The 20,792-nt window shown below is 36.1% G+C and overlaps 1 long non-coding RNA gene across 1 annotated transcript in view; it reads left to right on the top strand.

The window, feature by feature from the left end:
- The first annotated feature begins 17,859 nt into the window (after positions 1-17,859).
- The window catches only part of LOC120537620, a 101,549-nt gene continuing 98,616 nt past the window's right edge, over positions 17,860-20,792 (top strand). Inside the window, exon 1 of the long non-coding RNA XR_005635356.1 lies at positions 17,860-19,576. This is a non-coding gene — a long non-coding RNA (uncharacterized LOC120537620). The remainder of the gene's footprint in view (positions 19,577-20,792) is intronic.

Below are 20,792 nucleotides of genomic sequence, written 5' to 3'. Positions count from 1 at the left end.
AAGGGTAAATTTTGCACAAACAATAGGACATTTTTCTTTACACAGAGAACCACAGATGCATGGAATAAGCGACCAAGTAGCATGGTAGACTTTAGGGACCTTCAACGATAGACTTGATGTTATTTTAGATGAATTAGTTGGCTAGGACTCAGCTTTGCTGGGCTGAATGGCCTGTTCTTGTCCAGATTCTTCTAATGTGCCAGCTTTTTAAGAGTGAATGTATATATATTTACAATAAAACTTTGAGTCACATGAAATGAGTTTAAACATACCGACTAGCCTGAAACTCAAGGGATAAAGCCCCCTTTCGCTGTGAGGCTGATCCCATGAAGCCAGGAATTACATTGCTTATGGGGTGACTTAAACAGCTCAAGTCACTTACACACTCATCCACGTTCTGAAGCACTTTAGGGAGACAGGGATTGAAATGCTATCCTGGCTGCATTATGCACAAGGAAGGAACTGGTCACGGAGAGGAGGTCAGACAATGACAGGACACACTTCTGGACAGCGAGTACAGAAGTTAGTAGAATGTTGCAGAAAATCCAATTCAGGTGGCAAACAGAGAAAGGTGCCACCTCCACATTATAAGCAACCCAGCCTGGAACTGAACTCAAGTCCGTGTAAGTGGCAGTGCTAAACACGTGGCACTGTGCCACCCCATATATACTCTACAAATGGAAGAGCTATCAAGAAATGCATACATCCTTAGATAAAGGTACAGAATAGGGTGTTACATTCAAAAAGTTTACACAAGAGTATTTAGTGTCTCATATTCTAATTTTTATATACTGTATGTTCCCTTGAATTAATATTCTCTGTAAATAGTTAATCTCTTTTACACTGACACCTTCATGTGTAGAGACATTTTGTTAACTTACAATTGCATATACGCTGAATGTTTCATGATACTTTGGGAAGTGAAGTGTCAGGATTCAGCTGTTAGGAAGGCAGAAGGAGCACATGCAGAATTCAAAGTTCTGACACAATAAGACTCCATAATAATATAACAGTAGGAAAAGGAAAATCAGCATGTGTGAGACATTTGGAAGCTTGCTTTTTCTTTCTTTCTTTTTTTTTTGAAAGTCAAAATTAAAATGTAAACTTTTAAGAAGATTGTGAATGAAGCATTGTGACAACCACAGAGTAGAATGAATAATCTCCACATTTTTGTTTCCAGCAGGATCAGGTTCAAATGGGCACAGGTAAAAAGTAAGTATAGGCCTAATCAGGATTTGACTCAATACAGTATGAGTCCAGAAACATGTGATGATAAGAGCCAACGTAACATAAGCTGGGTAAAGGTGCAACATATAAATATCTGAGAAGATATCACTTAAATCAGGCACAGTGGTAGAACATGAAGAACTTGATTGCATCAAGCTGGAATACAGGTGAAGAATACAGAGAAAAGACCAAATTCAATGCAAAAAGAGGATGGAAGCAGAAGAAAGAGGACAGAGTTACACTGACATAAAGCACAGGGGCCACATACAGAGAAAGGGCAGGACCAGCCAGACATTAATTTGCAGAATATGAAAGATCAGGAACAGAATCAAACTGGGACTGAATGCAGAATGTCAAGAACTAATAAGATCAGACTGGAATGGTGTGTTGGTGTAGAATACTGAAAAGACATTGCTTCAGACTCAATGAGGTATTAATGCGCAGGGCTGTGAAATTAGGGGATTCAAACAAAAAGCAGTGAAGATACAGAATGTAGAGATTGGATAAGATCAGGCTTAAATACTGGAACAGAATCAACAGAGCTGGCAGGATCAGCATTTGTCAATTCTATAATATTGTTATCTTGAACAATGCAGGCTACGTGAAGAATTAGGTAGGAGAGGAGCTTCAAATGTAAACTACAAATTGCAGACTTCACAGAATGCTAAGGATTGGGGCTCAGTTCAAGTTTGTTGTAACATCTACATAGTACAACAGGATTCGTGCTTGCGTGTGTCCCACTGGCTTAGCGACAACTGTGCAACAATAACAACAACAATATTTATTTCTATAGCGCATTTTTATACAAACAATTTAGGTGACAGTGCTTTAAAAGATGTCAAGACAAGCAAAGTAAAACAAATTAAAATTTGATAGGAATAATAGTGCATAAATAGTATACAAAAATAAATAATGCACACTTACATAAGACAGATATACAATTAAGAGAAAAATGGTGTCCATATATACACAGTAGAATTGATTTTTATTTGTTTGTTTTTTTGGTTTTTTTGTTTCTAAATGACAGCCCAATGATAAAGTCAGAGGGCCGGGGGGACTGAAAAAATAATAAACTCCAGTTAAGGAGCAGAAAAAAAACAAGATCTGTGGGGGTTCAGGCCAAAACGACCACGAGACCCCACTGGACATTCTACCTAACACAGATGTTCTTAAGTAGTACTTTATTGGTTTACTAAAGATAAACTAACAAGATACTAAAGATAGATAGATAGATAGATAGATAGATAGATAGATAGATAGATAGATAGATAGATAGATAGATAGATAGATAGACCATTTATATAGATAGATAGATAGATAGATAGATAGATAGATAGATAGATAGATAGATAGATAGATAGATAGATAGATAGATAGACCATTTATATAAATAGATAGATAGATAGATAGATAGATAGATAGATAGATAGATAGATAGATAGATAGATAGATAGATAGATAGACCATTTATATAGATAGATAGATAGATAGATAGATAGATAGATAGATAGATAGATAGATAGATAGATAGAAAATGTTCTCTACACACACACATATACATTTTTTTCAAATTAAACACAATAATTACATCATCATGAATTGAATACAACATTTACATTGTCTACAATATATGCCTATGTTGCTTTCAGTTTATGATGTAGTCATTGTCTTTAATTCCATTTTCTTTTATTTAATATATACAAGTCACTAAGCCAGATAAAGCTTAAATAAGTGAGAATTTACATTTGACTTGCATCAGGCAGAGATGTCACTGAATTAGACTGTAGTTTAGTAAAGATGCAAAGTGAAGGGATTACATAATAACAACCACATAAACACACTCGAAAAAGAAAGGCCGGGTTCAGAGTAAGGCAATGTAAAGTGCCAGGTCTGAACTGTTGATCTGAAGAATGCTAGAGATCTGACACGGGCGGGCTGTAAGCATCTACAATCATGGGATAAAAACACAAGGGAGGGTCTAAGTAGAAACAATTAGAACATTGGCATTTTGCAAGTTTGGTGTCAATATTGCTGTTCTGTCTGAAAATACACACTCTGATACTGTAATTAAATTTATATTTTTATTAACAGCATCTCACAGACATATCAGGAAATTTCCTCCACCTGTACTCTTAAAAATGTGTGGCACTTTACTGGGTTGTGAAGTTCTTCACAGAATCACTGATGACGAAGCACCATTTCATTCTGGGAAGGGCTCTTTGCATGTTAAATTGATTAATTTCTGTTATAAACAGGTTCCTAATACAAAACAGAATCTTTAATTTATAGTAGGCTACCTAGCAGGATATTGACAGGTGATGAAAGCCTGAACTTAGCCTCTGTTACTGCAAGCATTGAGAGTCCTTTTAAAATCAGGAGCTATTGGTATTTCACAAATCTGTTCTTGTCTGTTCATGTATATTTATGGTACCTGTTATACATCCAAATACATAAAGATTCTTTTTGGAACTGCACTGAAAAACCACTATCTGTACACACCAGTGTTAACTTAACACTTGAAGTATTTATACAGGTGAAATCTTTTATGTTTCCACTTCTAATGATTACTTTTAATGTTGATTATTTGTCTGTGTGTCTGATTTGGAGACAGGGGCCACTGAGGTTAGTCATCCTTTCAGGTATAATATTATAGTATTTTTAACTTGTTAGTTTAATAATATTTTACTTTTGGTTGCTTTTTAGCACACTATGTAATACCTGCTATAGAATGAAAAAGGTGACATTTCAATTAAATTTGAAGTAATTGACTTGAAATATTCAGCATCAATCGCATACTGTACATCTAAGCAAAGATATGCTGCATGATTAGAGTGTATGAGACCACTGTGGAAAATATGAAGTTCAAATTTTACCTGTGGCTCATAGTGAACCAGACAAAGTCACTCAGCCAGTATTTCAGTTTTCAGATTTGCAGCTAAATGGCTGGTTTACACGAATCACACATCTGCAACTGAAGATGAATTTTAAAATTAAAATAAGATGTAATGCCTCACTTTAAATATGTGTAAGAACAACTGATATGAAAGTACAGGATTTGGTTCTTTCAAAAAAACGGAAAGAACTCTGCATTAAGATGGAGCAGAAATTGAACTGGCTTCTAAAGTGATAACAAGTTAATATGAACAATGTGCCTCCTTAAACTGTAATATATATACCATATATAAATAAACTGGAAAGGCTTATAGAAACAACAAACCGTTTAGAAAAATATTTCTCTTTTTCAAAATCAAAATTGGGCTTGACATAGATAGATAGATAGATAGATAGATAGATAGATAGATAGATAGATAGATAGATAGATAGATAGATAGATAGATAGATAGATATGAAAGACACTATATAATAGATAGATAGATAGATATTATAAGAATAGTTTGTTTTTAATCGTTGTATTTAGGATTACTGACTTTCCCTATAGAACACTAAAAGCAATTATATATAATTTTCTGCATACAATACTGTACTTAAACTACTTAAACAAATGTTAGCACTTGTCATACCAAAAACTGTTTTGTTTTTTTTTGTTTGTTTGTTTTTTTGTTTGTTTTTTTGCAACTGCCCTTGTTGTTTTACATGTGCTGTTTCCTTCTCTGAAACATGAATGTTAATGTTGCTTTACTATATTTTTCTATCGGGAATAGCGAACTCCGACTAAATCCTTTTTTATGTAGGAATGAGGATATGTGGGTTAAGAGTGAAAGAAAGGAAGAAAGATTATGGACACGTTATATATCTTCTGAAGAACGTGATTGAAAAAAAAAATCCAGTTTAAACTAGTTCTTTTTTAAGGGTGGTATAGTAGATGAGAATGTATGAAAAAAGCATATTTAGGTGGTTCCTCATTAACTCTTTTATTTTCTTATTTTAATAAATCGTTTAGTTTTCTGAACGTTTACCATGAAATAGATAAAAGTCATAATACTAGACTGACATTTTTAAATAGTGTAGGCGTGTTGGCGTTTGTGTTGTGTCGCCCCGACCCGAGCTGACTTCTGCCTTGTGCATGAAGCTGCCCGGATAGGCTCCGCCCCAGTGCGTGACCTTGAGCTGGGTGAAATTAGTATTAAATGAATGGACACACCTCATACACCTCTAGTCCACTAGATTTTTTTTTTTTTTGTCAAATAGTATATAATTCTAGTTTTAAGGTCCAGTATGGTTTTATAATACTTTTTATACACCTCTCCTTTTGTTAAATTATCTTAGAGCCTGTGCTTCGCTTTTGAGTCCAGGGAACGTTTGTGGCATTTGCCAAGCGTGTGTAAAACAACTGCAGAGACGTTCTCAAGGATGAGTATACGAGCGTGTCGTGTACAGCATTCGTGTAAGTGCGTGTGGCAGTCTGACTAAAGGAATCCCCAGTGCGCACTTAAATACGTGTTTTATAAATTCTTTTTTAGCACCTTGATTTTCATCGTAGTTTTAAATGTTCACAGTATTTTTATAACCCTATGAGTAATATATAACAAAATATAATTTTACAACAGCTCTGTTATTTCGACTAATGTAATTTTTTTATATATAGCAGACATTTTATATCTGTGAATGCAGTGCATTTTACATTCTAAAAATACAGGAATGAATTAAATAAATTAATACATTGTAACTTAAATGAAAATTGTAAATGAATAGAATATTCTAACCATACTTAATACAACACATTCTGCATCGATGAACGGACTAATAACCACTTTTGAAAACCATTGTTTTAGAACCCTTGTTTCTTTATTTCCTTAAACGGTAGCCCAACAACAATCACATATAAAGGTGGCCGACAGATGAGCTGCTGTCTTGATCCCATTCGCACCTGTATGTCCATCATGAAATATTTGCTTCAATAGCATTTTTCAAAAGAAAAATATTTGTAAAAATATTGATCTGCTCTGGTCAATAATAATAATACAAATAATAATAAATCAATAGTATCCGAAATGTCTGGCGTGGCAGAATAAGAAGCACTAGAAGTGCCAAGAATTAAGTAGACGAACTCCTGAAAGTGAGTCAAAGACCCTTGTGTTAGCTGGTCACCTGTCGGCTCACTTTGCCTCGCGTTATTTTTGGCTGCGTTAAAGAAAGAAAGAAAGAAAGAAAGAAAGGGGGGCTCTGAATCTTAAGAAGCAAGTCAATTAAAATGAAGGTAAAAGATATCGGTTCCTTTAGTAGCTGCTGATTTGCACCCAATTAAGAAGGTCGCTGGAACGAAAACCTGCAGCCGCCGTGGCCCTCCTGTGCCTGGAGGTCCATCATACACGCATTCTGTGAAGGTTTTGAAACATCAATTTCTGAAATTACTTTCTGCTTGAAAGATTAGCCAATATTTGTTAAGGCAATATTTGTTAAATTTAGAATGTAAGAAAAGTAACTTGAAAGCAAGCTATTTTGTCTTTAACAAAGCAGAAGAAAAATCCTGATTTATGCTCATATTTAAATCATTGCGAATTTCTGCATAAAGTTCAACTTTTATTGACGTATACTTCACGTTGTATCGATAAAACTGTCAGCATGAAAAATATTGGAGTTCTATTATTATGAACATTTTATAAACATTCTGAAGATATTCATATTTTCACCCGTTCGACTATCCCTTTATTGGAAACATTAATTATTATACGTTTTTAATTTGATTAGCAGTTTATTTATTGATTTATCCATCCATTATCCAACCCGCTATAGCCTAACTACAGGGTCACGGTGGTATGCCGGAGCCAATCCCGCAGCCAACACAGGGCGCAAGGCAGGAAACAAACCATGGGCAGGGCGCCAGCCCACCGCAATTTATTTATTTATTTAATTTTATTTAGTAATTCCCTAGGTGTACAAACCGAGTCACTGCTTTCCTAATGTCCTCATGTTAAGTCCAATTATTATTCTAAAAGAGTGTCTGTGTTAATGAAACAGAGTCCCGACCAGGGTGGGTTCCTGGTTTGCGCTTAATGCTGATTGGTTCAGACGTTCCAGGAACACATTTCGTAATATAGATCCTCCCTACTAAGCAATATTTAATAATTTTGTTGTTCATTTTGCTTGTCTTTTTGGAGGGCGAGAGATATAATTATATATTCGATTCATATTTTTTTTCCTAGAAAGCCTGGTGTATGCCAAATTTCAGTACTTGTTTTAATTCAAAGAAAATTCAATAGTGTTTAGCTACATACATTAACTCTGGAGACAATGAAATTAGACCGTTTTTTGAATTTATTTATGTATTTGTTTATGTATATATCTGCTTTCATATCCGAATGAGGATCGAGCCAGAACACTGTATGTACAGTACACTGCCCGCGAAAATCTGAATTATCTCGATTTGTATTTATCAAAGTATATGTCTTCATGTTTCGTTAAAAAAACTGTCAGTCTTTCAGTCTGATTATGTTTTGTGTTTTCTTCTTCTTTGTCTTTGTTTACAATAATAATAATTGTTGCTATTCATGTTTTGTTAATATATTACTCTTTTGTTCTTGTTGCTTAACTAAAAAGTGTCACCGCATGTTTTATTTGTTCAGTTTAAAATCGGTTTAACGTATGGAAATTCAGAAACATTGAAAATTATTTTAACGCAATAAATGGCAAAACGACTTTGATACCACATATAACAGTTTTTCTTGCTCCTGTTTCTCAACAGACACACGTATATATAAACATCAGTGCAAGTGCGATTTCACCGACAATTGATGGGTGTGATGTTTACTAGCTTACAATTTTCACGCAGATAACAAGCAGCACCTTCGACTCAGATTCTTCAAACTTAAGTTTACCAACATAAAGCAATGAGCCTTCAGCCCCAGCGCCGGTCAAACTGACGGCTGTTGCTCTCCATAAGGTCTCACGTAAAGTCCATTCATTGATCAACACAAGGCTGAATTTAAACAAGGAAACGTAAAGAGGATATGCAATCAAATTTGACTTCTTTTACAAAAGTTAGAGCAAAGACAACCCGGCTCCTTTAAGTAAATGGGAAAACCTAAAGAAACGGCATTGTACATGCACAGCTTTACTGAAATGTCACCATCACGTTATGTTATCATGTAGACGTACTTACAATGATAAATCCACTTGCTTGAACTCGGTGTCGGCGTTATTTACGTGGAGCTGACAGGTGAAATCAAATCGAGAAACACCATGATAATGGAACTACACACACACTTTTAAAAGTGCTGGCTCTGAAAGGGCTCTTCACTTCTGTTTGGCACTCCGTTGCTTGGCAAAGAATCACTTCATTCTGGGAAGGCTGCTTTGCTAGTTCTTTGGGCTTTGGAAAGTTCCTAATATGTGAATAAAACAGAAATGTTTAGTGTATTGTAGCAGGATATTAAGAGGTCAAGAAAACCTGAAAGCCGCCTGTGGTATTGTATTTAGCAAGAGTCCTTTTAAAATCAGGAGCCCATTGGCATTTCACTAATCTGTTATCATCTATTCCTGCTTATTTGATATAACCTGTTACAGATCTAAATAAATTAAGGTTCTTTCTAGATTCTTCATGTGGATAATTCTTTTGGGATCCAAGAATGGCACCCCTATGGCATCGCTCTGAAGAAACACTTTGACACCATTATTTTTAAGAAAGAAAGAAAGAAAGAAAGAAAGAAAGAAAGAATTCTCGTACTCATTCTGTGTCTTTTGTAATTTTACCAGAGGCTGTTGGATTTATTATACCTGTCTTCAACTGGCACATACACGAAATACACGTTAATATGCCTGATTTTCAAGTAAGAAACACAAGAGTAACTAGTTGTCCATTCCCTGAACTGAACGTACATGGCCAAGTGCACAAAACCCCTTCACTTGAACCGAGAAGGATTTCGAGTCCAAGAAATGATAGCGAAAGCATTCAAATGAGGACCAAAAAGGTTGATTTACATGTAAAGACTGAAAGCTCCACCTGTAAGAATGCAACAAGATCATGCTTGCACTCTTCAAAATAATGGATCTTTAATGGCACTTTACTGGCTGTGTGGGCTTGACAAAGAACTATTTCCCATTTCTTTTCAAAACATTTTTTTTAAATGAAATTGGTTCTTTGTGCTTAAAACAGTTCCTAAACCAGAAAGCTACAATGTAAAGGATGCTATAGGATACAGATGGAGAAAACCTGAACTTAGCCTGCGTGTTATTTTATGTCTTTTTAAAATAAGAAACAAAGGGGTATTTCCCAAATCGATTCATGGCTATTTATGGAACCGGTTTCAGATCTAAATTAATAAACGTTCTCGGGACTCTTCATTAGTTCTTCCAAGAGTGGTCCCCCATCACTCTGAATAATTACTTTGGCACTTTTATTTTTAAGTTTATCTTACAAAAATATTTTAGAGAGGCCACTCTGATAGATAAGTATGGAATGAACTCTTATCACTTGGGAATAATCTAACGTAATACCTAACTTGTACAGGTATAATATTTTTTTTAAACTTTTGTTGAACTCCTTGATGTTGAAGCAACTCCTCTTTCTCATCTGAACAGTGACTATTTTAAAATGTCAGCCCTGAAATTACGTGTTTGTGTTTCTTCTGTACAATATTCGCTTATTTCGACGCTTGCTTTCTTTACATTTCTGCCTATATTTATAACTTTTGAAGTGATCTGCATTATTCACATACTGTGTGTGAACAGTCAATTCCTTCTGTGAGTTGTTCTGCTTGGTGAGTGCTGAAATTCCTGAATATATAACGATTATAATGAGTAGTATAAAACAACACAGAGCATGCGTCTAATGACACGATTATTTAAAATAAAGTGTCATTTCATGCTACTTTAATATCGTCATTAACGTATATTTCAATTAAAATAAAACGCGTCACCTTTTCGTTTGATTTCTGTATACCAAAAAACAACTAACACAACAATACTTTACAATTATGACAATCTATTAAAAAGAACGGTAAAATCTGCCGTCCCTGTGTTTCCATAAAGTCGATTCGTACGTCAAGGATTGTCGTTCCTAAAAAATTCGTGGGGTTTGTGTTTTGGTATTGTTCCTGTGTGAAAATTTAGAAATGAAAAAGTGGCGACTCCTTAAACGACTGTAATAGTGGGGATGCCAGCACGTTTTCTGATAATGTCGCGAGACTGCAAATGCACCCGAGCGCTGCAAATGAGCGCAACTTTAGAGTGAAGAGTGAAATAATAAAGATGGGATTGTGAGAGGTGTGACATTAGAGTACAGCAGGAAGAACAGGAGATCGAATTGTGACAATCTGCAATTATCGACCCGTCCGAATTAAAAATGAATAAATAAAAAAAGTAATATTATTCTACTACAGAGAAATACATCTAATTTAGTTAATGTCAACCACAAGGCAAATCACTGATTTTGTTTCACCGTCAATATCCCTGCCGGAGCTAAATAAACAGAATTTGCCAGGACTCCAGAAAGCCCGCTGCGTTTAAACAACCTGCTCTGGGCGCCCGGTAGATGCCGCCGTTTTCTCCGTCTGGTTGCTAAGATTCGCACGCAATCCACTTTCATCAAAACTCTATCCGTCTTACCGAAGACAACTCCATTTGAATAATTTTGCTGGGTGTCACTCAAATGCACAGATATGTTAAATATATTTAAGGATTTGACTTACTTTGTTATGCTAGGTGACTTATAAACCATTAATTGTTATCAGGAACACACATTCCGGAGGAACGATGTACGAGACACTCAGGCTGAGGGAGACAATAATGCATTCACGGCATAAATATAAACCCTAGTAATATGGATATAAAATGGTAGTTATTTATCGATTCATAATATGTATATTTATAATTAATAATATGTTTAGTAGGCTAGAAATCACATGGACGGCACAAATCACGTCTCTACATCCACCAAACAGCAGTATAAACCAATAACTCAGTCAATAATTTTCACACTGAACGCTTTATAAAGACAATTTAGACAAACACAATTAAAATACAAAGCTGAGTAAAGACGCAAGTATTAGTTTAAGTATAATCACGCAGCAAAAAGTATTTGTTAAACTCTTACAGTCTTAACGTAACCTTTAAAGTGCTTATTTGGAATATTTCCATATAAATACGTTAAGTTTTAACCCAACACTGGATATTTCGCTGATTACATGACATAATATAATGCAATTACGGTTTATTAATAAGTGCTTTAATGTAGTTTCGGGTAAATCTTGCGTCAGCAGGGTTAACTGTGTTTACAAAACACAAAAATTATTTTAAAATGTGTTTAAAACGTGCCTGGAAAAATAAATGGATTTAAGAGAACTTAGCATCCGATTTTAGTTAGAAATTACCTTACACGTGATGATTATACACTCTTAATAATAAAGGTGCCAAAGTGGCTCTCCGGAGTGATGCCATCAAGACCCGTTCATGGTTTACAAAGCAAACATCCTCATGAAGGCCCCACTAAGAACATTTATTTGCCTTGATTCGGAACAGGTCTCATTAATAAAAAAAGAAAAAAGAAAAAAAATGAAATGAAAAAGAATTAAAAAAAAAAAAACAATGAAGAGAAGATAACCGATTACTTGCTTCCATACAATCACACAGATTAAGTTCAGGCTGTAAGTGCCACCTAGCCTTCTCTACAGTAAACATTTCTGTCTTGTCCACATATCAGGAACCATTGTCAATGCCCAAAGAACTAGTTTCATATGCAAAGTACGCTTCTCAGAATGAAATAATTCTTTATTAAGCGAAGGCAGAAAGTACACAATTTTTACATTTTGCAAATAGTTGAAAAACGCTCAAAATATTAAAAAAACACCTACTATTATTCTCATTTAAATGTATGTAGGGATATAATTACTGATATTTTTTTCTCTAGTTCAGTCTCTTTCTTCGTTCGTCATAAAAATTGTTGATTTGAATATTGAAAGAATATGATGTTAACCACAATATATTTATAAACTTGTATGATAGATAGATAGATAGATAGATAGATAGATAGATAGATAGATAGATAGATAGATAGATAGCGTTTCATTTATATATTACACTTTGTATTAATATATACTGTTGGAGCAGAATAAAGGTAAAACAAATAGAAACGATTAGAAATTATTCCAGGAATACACAAAATAGAAAATATAAAACCTGTAATGACACAGTTATAATTATAAATAATAAAGCTTTTACTCAAAAGCAAAAATTTCAACAAAACATTATTTTACACGAGTTAACAAGTAAAACTGATATTATATATTAGTAAATGAACTATTTTGGCTGTTTAACAGATAATGTTCTTTATTACTCTTTTAGTATGTTTTTTAAGTTGACGTTTTACTGAAAAACGAACAATCGGGACCGAATACGCCAATAAAAATCGGCGATATTCAACCGTCAGCTGCCTTCAGTTCCCACTGTTTCCCAGCCCGTCCATTCCAGTACACACTCCGGATTGGACGCCAGTCCATGGCAGGCACACTCACGCGCACGTGTACACACCTCACACGGGTTTATAAAGGCTGAATACGAAAATCCTGTAATCTGTCTTTATGGCCAATGCAGCATTTTTTCAATATAAAAGAACAATTATAAATTCAGTAAATTGACGGCCTCAATTTTGTTAATTCCACAACTTCCCCACAAAAACCCCGAATCAAATTGTCTACCTAATTTGATTTTTATTGCACTGAACTTTTGGAAACGAAATGTTCTCTTCGATAGATAGATAGATAGATAGATAGATAGATAGATAGATAGATAGATAGATAGATAGATAGATAGATAGATAGATGTTTTATTTGTATAGCGCCTTTCCCATATGCTCAAGGCGCTTAATATATGTAGTGTGTGAAGAGCATTGCGCTACATTACAGCACTGCTATGCGCTGTTGAAATGCGTAGTTCTTCAAATAATGATAGAATTACTGAAGATATTCTGTAACAATGTATCAGTTAAACAAACACGGCAATTTTCAAATTGCTCCCACGCTAATGCTAATGCACAATTAGTTATCTTTAAAAAACAAGCTTGCATCTGATCTTTGAACTGACGTGTGTATATGTGTGTTACGTGTGTTTTTATGCTGGAGTTATTTGGATACATGAGTGAAAGGAACTTCTCTTCTGCAGACAACTGGTAGTTTTTAAGTTGTATAATTGCAGTAAAGAATCCCCTCGTTTTAAATGTTAACATTGTTTGACCACGTGTGTGTTCTTCTACATGTGTCCGTAAACGTTTGAACTTGCACGTTTCTCTGATGTGTTACGACTTCTACTGTCTCAAATGGCTCTCGTGTTCAGTTTTTACATGTATGTCGCATTGTTGCATGTTCATCATTGTAGAGGTGCTACTGTCAGTATTAGTAATCCTGTGTGAACACCCGAGATCACGCGTTTTTATGCCATCTTACTAAACGTAATGTTATATTAATATTGAAGCTATGCTGTACTTACACCTACACATTCTTTAAAATAACGGTTCTAAAACGGCACTTTACCGGGCTGTGCGGTTCTTTATTGAAACATTGCTTGACTGAGAACCATTTAATTCTGGAATGGGTATTGCATATGACATTGGATCTTTGGGCTTTGAAAAATATTTCTGATATATTTGAACAACACAGAGATTTTTAATGTCTAGGTTACCTATAGCAGGATACTGACAGGTAAAAAAAATCCGAACTTAGCCTGTAATATTGTATGCAGCAAGACTCTTTTTAAAATGAGGAATCCATTGGGATTTCATAAATCGATCTTCATCTGTTCCTGGTTATTTGATGTAACCTGCTCTGTGTCTAAATAAACAAATATTCTTTCTGGAACTTTCATGTGGAAAGTTCTTTTGAGAACCAATAACGGTTCCTATACGGCATCGCTCTGAAGAACCACCTTGGCACCTTTATTTTTAAAAAGGGGGTGTTTCGGCCATTTAGCGGTGTCGAAGTAAACACGTTGCTTGCGTGAAGTTCATTTGTATTAGCAGTTGTATAATCACACCGAGCTATGGTACATAAGCCTTATTGCGCAATTTACCCGCTCTTGTAAACGTCTTAAGAACGGCATAGGTGAACTATGCGAGTCACACAAGAAAGTCAACGGTATACAAATCCGGTCATAAAGACTCAAATACCAAAGCAGCATCAGCGATCCTTTGCAAATGTCGCATGAAGAAATCTTTTTAATATTAAAGAAATGGCATATGTATGTTAAATGTATGGTTTCATTTGCATAACAGTGCCTCCAAACATACACCTGAGCAACACTCACACGCCAGCAGAGTCGTATTTGATGTTTCTTTCTATTAATAATATTTTACAATATTCAAATTACAGTTTTAAATATCGAAGTAGGCTACTTACATCGTCACATGTACTATTTACATTAAAGCGAGGTTGTTCTTTCCTTTAAATATTTACAATTCAATTTGTCATTTTTATCCTAAATGTACAATTTTTTACTGAGTGCAATTGAATAAATGAAGGAAAATTCGGACCTGACGAGAGCCAATCTGATGCAAAATTATACGCTTTGCTATTATCAGAAATGCTAAAATCAGAAAACTGAGTGGGTATACAATAAGAATTTTCCCAAAATGAAGAAGTTCCTATTTCTTATTAATCACATTCGAAGAAAATAACATATCTTTGGAGAGGCGTGGGAATCGTAATCGTATTCATTAAACTAAAATATACACACTGAGAACGGCAAACGCACAAGCAGGGACGAGTGTATGTGTCATATGCGTGGCGCATATTGTTTCACTTGCACGCGAGCAGGGTTATAGCCATTATGCGCAACAACAAGACCACTCTTAAAGTCAACAAGTAAATCAGAGTAATATGGAATGCAAAATGGAAGACTAACTGTGGTCTACAAACTCAGAATTATGTTCATATTGACCTACTGTATAGCTAAAAAGGAAAAAAGCAGGATTGCCTTTCTGAAGAGTATTATTCTTCTGTATTATTTTATTAATCTTTAAAATTTTTAAATATATACAAATTGATCTTATTGTTTATTAGCCCATGTAATTAAATACTTGCAAAATCGAGAATTCTTTTTCTTTAGCTACATGCTAAAAGCAATACAGGATGTCTTCAAACAACAGGTAACAGTCCTTTATACAGGCTACTGGTGGCAATGTGGTAAATTATTGATTGTTGGCGTAATGTAGGGCACGAGTCTTTATTTTCAAATAAATCTTAGATAAAAGAATATGGCATGCCAAACCTCAGGCTCACGAACTTTACACTGGCAAAATGTTCCCTGCTTGATAAACATAAAAAAATCACAGTTGGGGTAAATACGGTAGTATGGCTTTGCTGCACTCAATCGGAAGAGTTTATAATAAAAGATTTTACTGAAAGTAAATGTGTTACGTGTTACCTCTTTGCCTGCATATTTTAAAATGTAAGCGGACTTGTTTGCAATTACAATTACGGTACATTTGTATAATAAAAATAAAAAATGAGTAATTATAAATATAAGCTCCAATTATGGCAATAATGTATAATAAACAAAATGTCTTCTGCTTTTGCCACTTCCGCGTTAGAAGGTGAATGTAATGGATGAGGTGCACAAATATTCAGGTCTGCAGAGCGTTCTCAAAGTGCGAGACAATCGCTATTTCCATTTTTAATGAGGCAGGGTGAGATGCTTTCACTGCTTTCACTTTATGTCTCGTCGTGCTTGCACTCTCCCACTAACCATCCTAAGTTGTACAAAGATTTCGGTGGCAGCCTTAACCAAAAAATGTGCTTTGATATTTTGTTTCTTGGAGCAGCTTTGAAACACGTCGATTTCTGGTAAACACGGCCATAATAGTGAGTGTATAATAACAATAACAGCAGAGTTTAGTGGGCACTGATAAAAACCCTCCTCGTGTAGACCCAGTAACATTTAAAGGGAGAGTATATTCTCTTGGAAGTCATTAAGCTTACACAACTCCTCCTTCCTTCTTTCCTTTCCGCAAATTTAACAAAAATCACAACACGTGACTCCCCCCCACCCCGTCGAATTTGTGAACAGCGTGTCTGATTAACTGCCTTTAAACGCTCACCTACCTAAACAATGCCATTCAGGTGTACATTTCAGATGGCACACGTGTACTCGTATATTCTACTGGATGATTTCAAAATGCCGCACTGCCACTGCTACTGTACTCCACTGTTTAGTTAGTCCATTTTACTCCTAGAAATTATTGCAATTAAAGACTAGAAACCACATTTATCACATTTTGGAACTAATTAACCTTTTCAGAAGTTTACTTTTTTTAATGGATTAACCATGAAACAACCAATTATTTGTGTGTTTAGGACAAAAGTGTTGTGAGGGAGGATCGCGTTTAGCAAATTAAAATTAAATTTTCTTTAAGCAATTTCATCATGAACAAGTACACAAGTCACATACGACTGAGTCAATAAATAAATAAACAGGCTTCATTTTTGAAACAAATTTGGTGGTCGTGGAAGAGGTGGAAAATGTCTATGCGCAGATCGAGGAACAGTGTGACCTGGTAATATAAGCAGTGTGTTAACATTAAGGTTGTGACTGTGATTTCTAAGGAAATGGATCGAAGCATAAATATCGCATATGGCTGATTAAAAAAAAGGAGTAAACGCTCGTTTTGAAATTTAAGACACGGGTAAGTGATACAGTTTGGAAGTAAAGTGTTTGTGATTGCAATGTTTTACATAAATACAATCTCACTCGTACAAATGCCAAGCAAAGCAAGTGTTTAAATCATGTCGACAGTTGCGGCCAGGTGAGTGTGACTGTGCCCGAGCTGTGGCACGTCGACTGCAGGTTACATGTAAAGTACACACGTTACGTGACCAGCTGGCATCCTCAAAACTTCAATGTTTAATGTTAAATTATCTGACAAGCGTGTACCCACATTGATTAAGTAAAGAATCGTTCATATGTACGGACTTTCCAGGTGGCTCCATAGTAGCAGAAGATACGCTTTAAAGAAAACCAACTGATGAGGAGACATTAACTAATGCATTTTGATGTGCAGTGGTATTGAAAGGGTTTAAGTAAACAGTTGAAGGCTATAATCCATTGATGTAAATTCACATTTTTCTTGATAGTGTTAAACGTTTGTGGTAATTGGTAATCTATAGGAAATAGTCAACCCACAACTGGACAGTGTTCTGGCGTTGAGGGGTACTGCTACAGGGACCTCCAATGCACCCGAAACATTCCATATACAATTTTCTGAAACCTGCTTGATCCAGTTCAGGATGGCGGGGACTCACGCATCATAAATCATGCATGCAATAACAGCAGAAAATGTAATTCTGATTTGAATAATGTATGCATCTCCCATTCATGGTGCCGGTCTTTATTTTTTTATTATAATTATAATAACGTCGCAGCAAACACCACAGTCGTGTGTCTGTGCTCAAGAAAGTAGGATATGTCATAGTAATGCACATGTGATTACTTCTCTTATATAAAGAGACTTAGTGTGTCCTGTGGAACACGCAGCTCATAACTCTCCGAATTAAAGACGTAACACACCAGCTTCAACCAATGAATTAGTTCGCTTTCGGCTCGGCCCATTTTCATGCTAGGATGTCCAATAGCCTGGCGATAGACCTGGAAAGGGCACTTTCAGTGCTTAATTACGGGCAGGGTAATAAAGGAAATGTGCGGATTCCTGGGCCGTGCCATTAAGAGCTTGCTTTTCTCAGGCGATTTATCTTGCCATTTGTGCCCCACGCGATGTTCACGCAGATGCATCAATTAAAACGTATACCATCCATATGTAGTTGATCATACAGCACGAACATACACCTTTGGTATAAATATTAAAATCGGAATCATGGTAACCTATCGTGGTCGCTGACGTCACGACGCAATCATTCACGTAGCACAATGTGGAGAGGCTCGCTCAGATATGCCTTTCCCGTCTTATGCTGAGCACACGGGTTCTGCAGGCAGCGCTTCCGTTTTCGGCTTTGGAGAAGAGCGGCGCCGCCAGCGGTGGGACAAGAATAGGTGATGTTAAGTGAGCGGATTTCAATAAGAAGCATCCAGGAGCGACGCTGACATTAGAGAGAGCTGGGACTCTGCTTAACCTCAGGCAAGGCAACGTGACTCGGAGCCCTGTCTCGCAGGACAGAGCATTGCAAGATCTTCTTCAAGCACCCTATCCTCCCCTCGGACCCAGCTCTACGCCGCTCGCCCATTTTGATTTTTTCCCTCCATTCTGTCCATCTGTCTTCATACAGGAGAATAACACCCATTCACTCCCATGCAATTGTGGATTGAGCGTAATGGGAACTGTCAAGGCGAGCAAAGCGAGGCGAAGATGCAGCGGGGTTACCGAAATGATGGAGAATGCACATATTTGGGAGGTGTTTTTGTGCGTGTGTGGAGGGGAGGGAAGGTGGGGAGGGGGGCATTTTCATTTCTGTCCCTCTCTCCGTTTTATGTTATTATTTTTTTTAAATGCAGCGCTGGGCACGGACTTGCCCATGTTGAACCATTAGACTGTTGCCTGACTGGCAGTTGAGAGCCAACCGCACCTCTTCTACCCCACCCCCACCCAACTCCACTCTACTTTCACTTTTCCAAATTGAAGGAAAAAGTTCAGGAGATCTTAGTAATGGAGAGAGGACTGATTTTTTTTTGTGTTTTCTTCCAGCAAAGGGACAACGCACCTCGACACGCGATCCTTTAAAAGTTTGGATATCAATGGCTAACACAACTATCATATTTAAATATAATTCACTCATATGATCAAATGCGGGCGCAGAGTTTCATGGCTACTGAATACAAAGATGCACATTTAAGTACATGTCAGTTAGATGAACAAACAATTTAGCAAACCCTTCAACATTTCCTGTGTGTTCTATGTAGAAGAAGGCTGGGCGACTGTCGTCGTATGCATTTTTCTCTCGAACGATTTAATAAGGCTTTCTTGTATGCTTCGCACTAAAGTGATTGGAAAAATACAAGGCGTAACTAACACACAAAAACAGCCCCTGCTGGGCTAGGACAATGAGCAGCAATCCGCTGTGGACAATGACTAGGGCAGCCGAAGCTGATTGTGTTTCAGTGCACGTTCGCAGCAGATTGAGCAGTTCGAGGACCAACAACAGATTTGGAGAGACTTCCACGTCGGACACTCTGTGAAAAAACGAGTGTGGGGAGGAATGTTAACAAAGTTGGGACAAAATGTGGGGACTTCCAAGTTTTCCATCCCAGTCCAATCAGGCACGAGTAATCGCAGCATTTGAAATACATTGCTTCAGAAGGGAGTGGAAGCACAAACCAGATTGAGCTTCTTAGAAACGTTACATCACAACAATGGAAAAAACTTCAGATGTTATCATTAATATTTATAAGAAGATAATATTAAACTGCATTTGGACTTCTGTTTTTTTATATCTGGGATTACTGGAAACCATTGCATGTAAGTACAAAAACAAATTAACACTAACAATAATAACCACGTAGGTGGATAAGGTTCCCTGTTGCTGCAGTGGGAATGAACACGTTGCATGTCCAAGTAATTTAGGTTGGTTGACCAACAGTTAGAAATAGTTAAAGGGTTCAAATTACGAAACACGCGTGAATAAGTAAAGGTGTGGATAAGAAAATGTTTACCCGTGGAGATTTTAGTTAATTCACTGTAAATTAAGAATCATCGCATGTAACAAGTTTTTTTATTTATTCCGTGCATTCAAATTCTATCAGACTTAACTGAGTTTTGTATCGTGTAAATCACTGAATATGTGTGATCGTGTATGTATTCAAAATAAACACTCGTACCGGTGGACTAATGCAATTTTTATAAAATATATGTGTGTATAGATAGACAGTATTACGTGTAAACATGTGTACTGGTTGTATTTTATTGATATTTTTTAAAAAAGAATACCCTTGTGGGAATATTTAATATAATTGGCAGATGGAAAGATTACATGTTGTTTCGATTTACATTAAAACTTTAAATATATTTGTGCATGAGTATGATCATTTTTTTTTCTCTTTGCTGTAAAGAGATTTAATACTGAAAATCTGAAAAGCAATGATACTTATTGATATGACTGGACTCTATATAGTGCAAAGGCTATTTTATATACTGATATTTTTACATGCTAATAGGGTGCACTGCATATTCATGCTGCTGTACGTTTCAAAAGAAATAATCTGTTCAGTGTATTTTGATATAAACATACCTAGAAATTCCATAAAAATACGACAGCTAGGAGTTGCGCCTGTAAGGATTCATTTATTCCTGTGGCCCGTTTTTTAAATCACTTCCTTTTTTTTTTGTGCCGCGCGAGTGTATCAGTCTGTGAGAGCACATTGGTATACATTGCACACTCTCCTTTCTGCATTCTGTTGTCAAATCATAAGACAAACTTCATGGCCCAAATGTTGGCATTTAAGACAAACAGTGATTGTTGAAAGGAGCCTGGGAAAATGTAGTGGGGTCTGGGAGTGGGAACGTCTTGACGCCAGAACCCCTTGTTAAGAAGAGTTGTGTGCAGCCAGACGTTATTGTTATGCTAATGACCGCCAACACGTTGTTGAACTTGATTTTGACTTCTTTCTTTGGGGCTACATTTTTCTCGGTCACTTGTTTGTGGGAAAATTTTCTTTCGAGCTACAGTGTGAAATTA

This window comes from Polypterus senegalus, chromosome 10 (assembly GCF_016835505.1).
Source record: "Polypterus senegalus isolate Bchr_013 chromosome 10, ASM1683550v1, whole genome shotgun sequence".
In the NCBI taxonomy this organism is placed as follows: Eukaryota; Metazoa; Chordata; class Cladistia; order Polypteriformes; family Polypteridae; genus Polypterus; species Polypterus senegalus.
The sequence above is the reverse complement of the archived record's forward strand: the minus strand, read 5'-3'. Positions and strand labels throughout refer to the sequence as shown.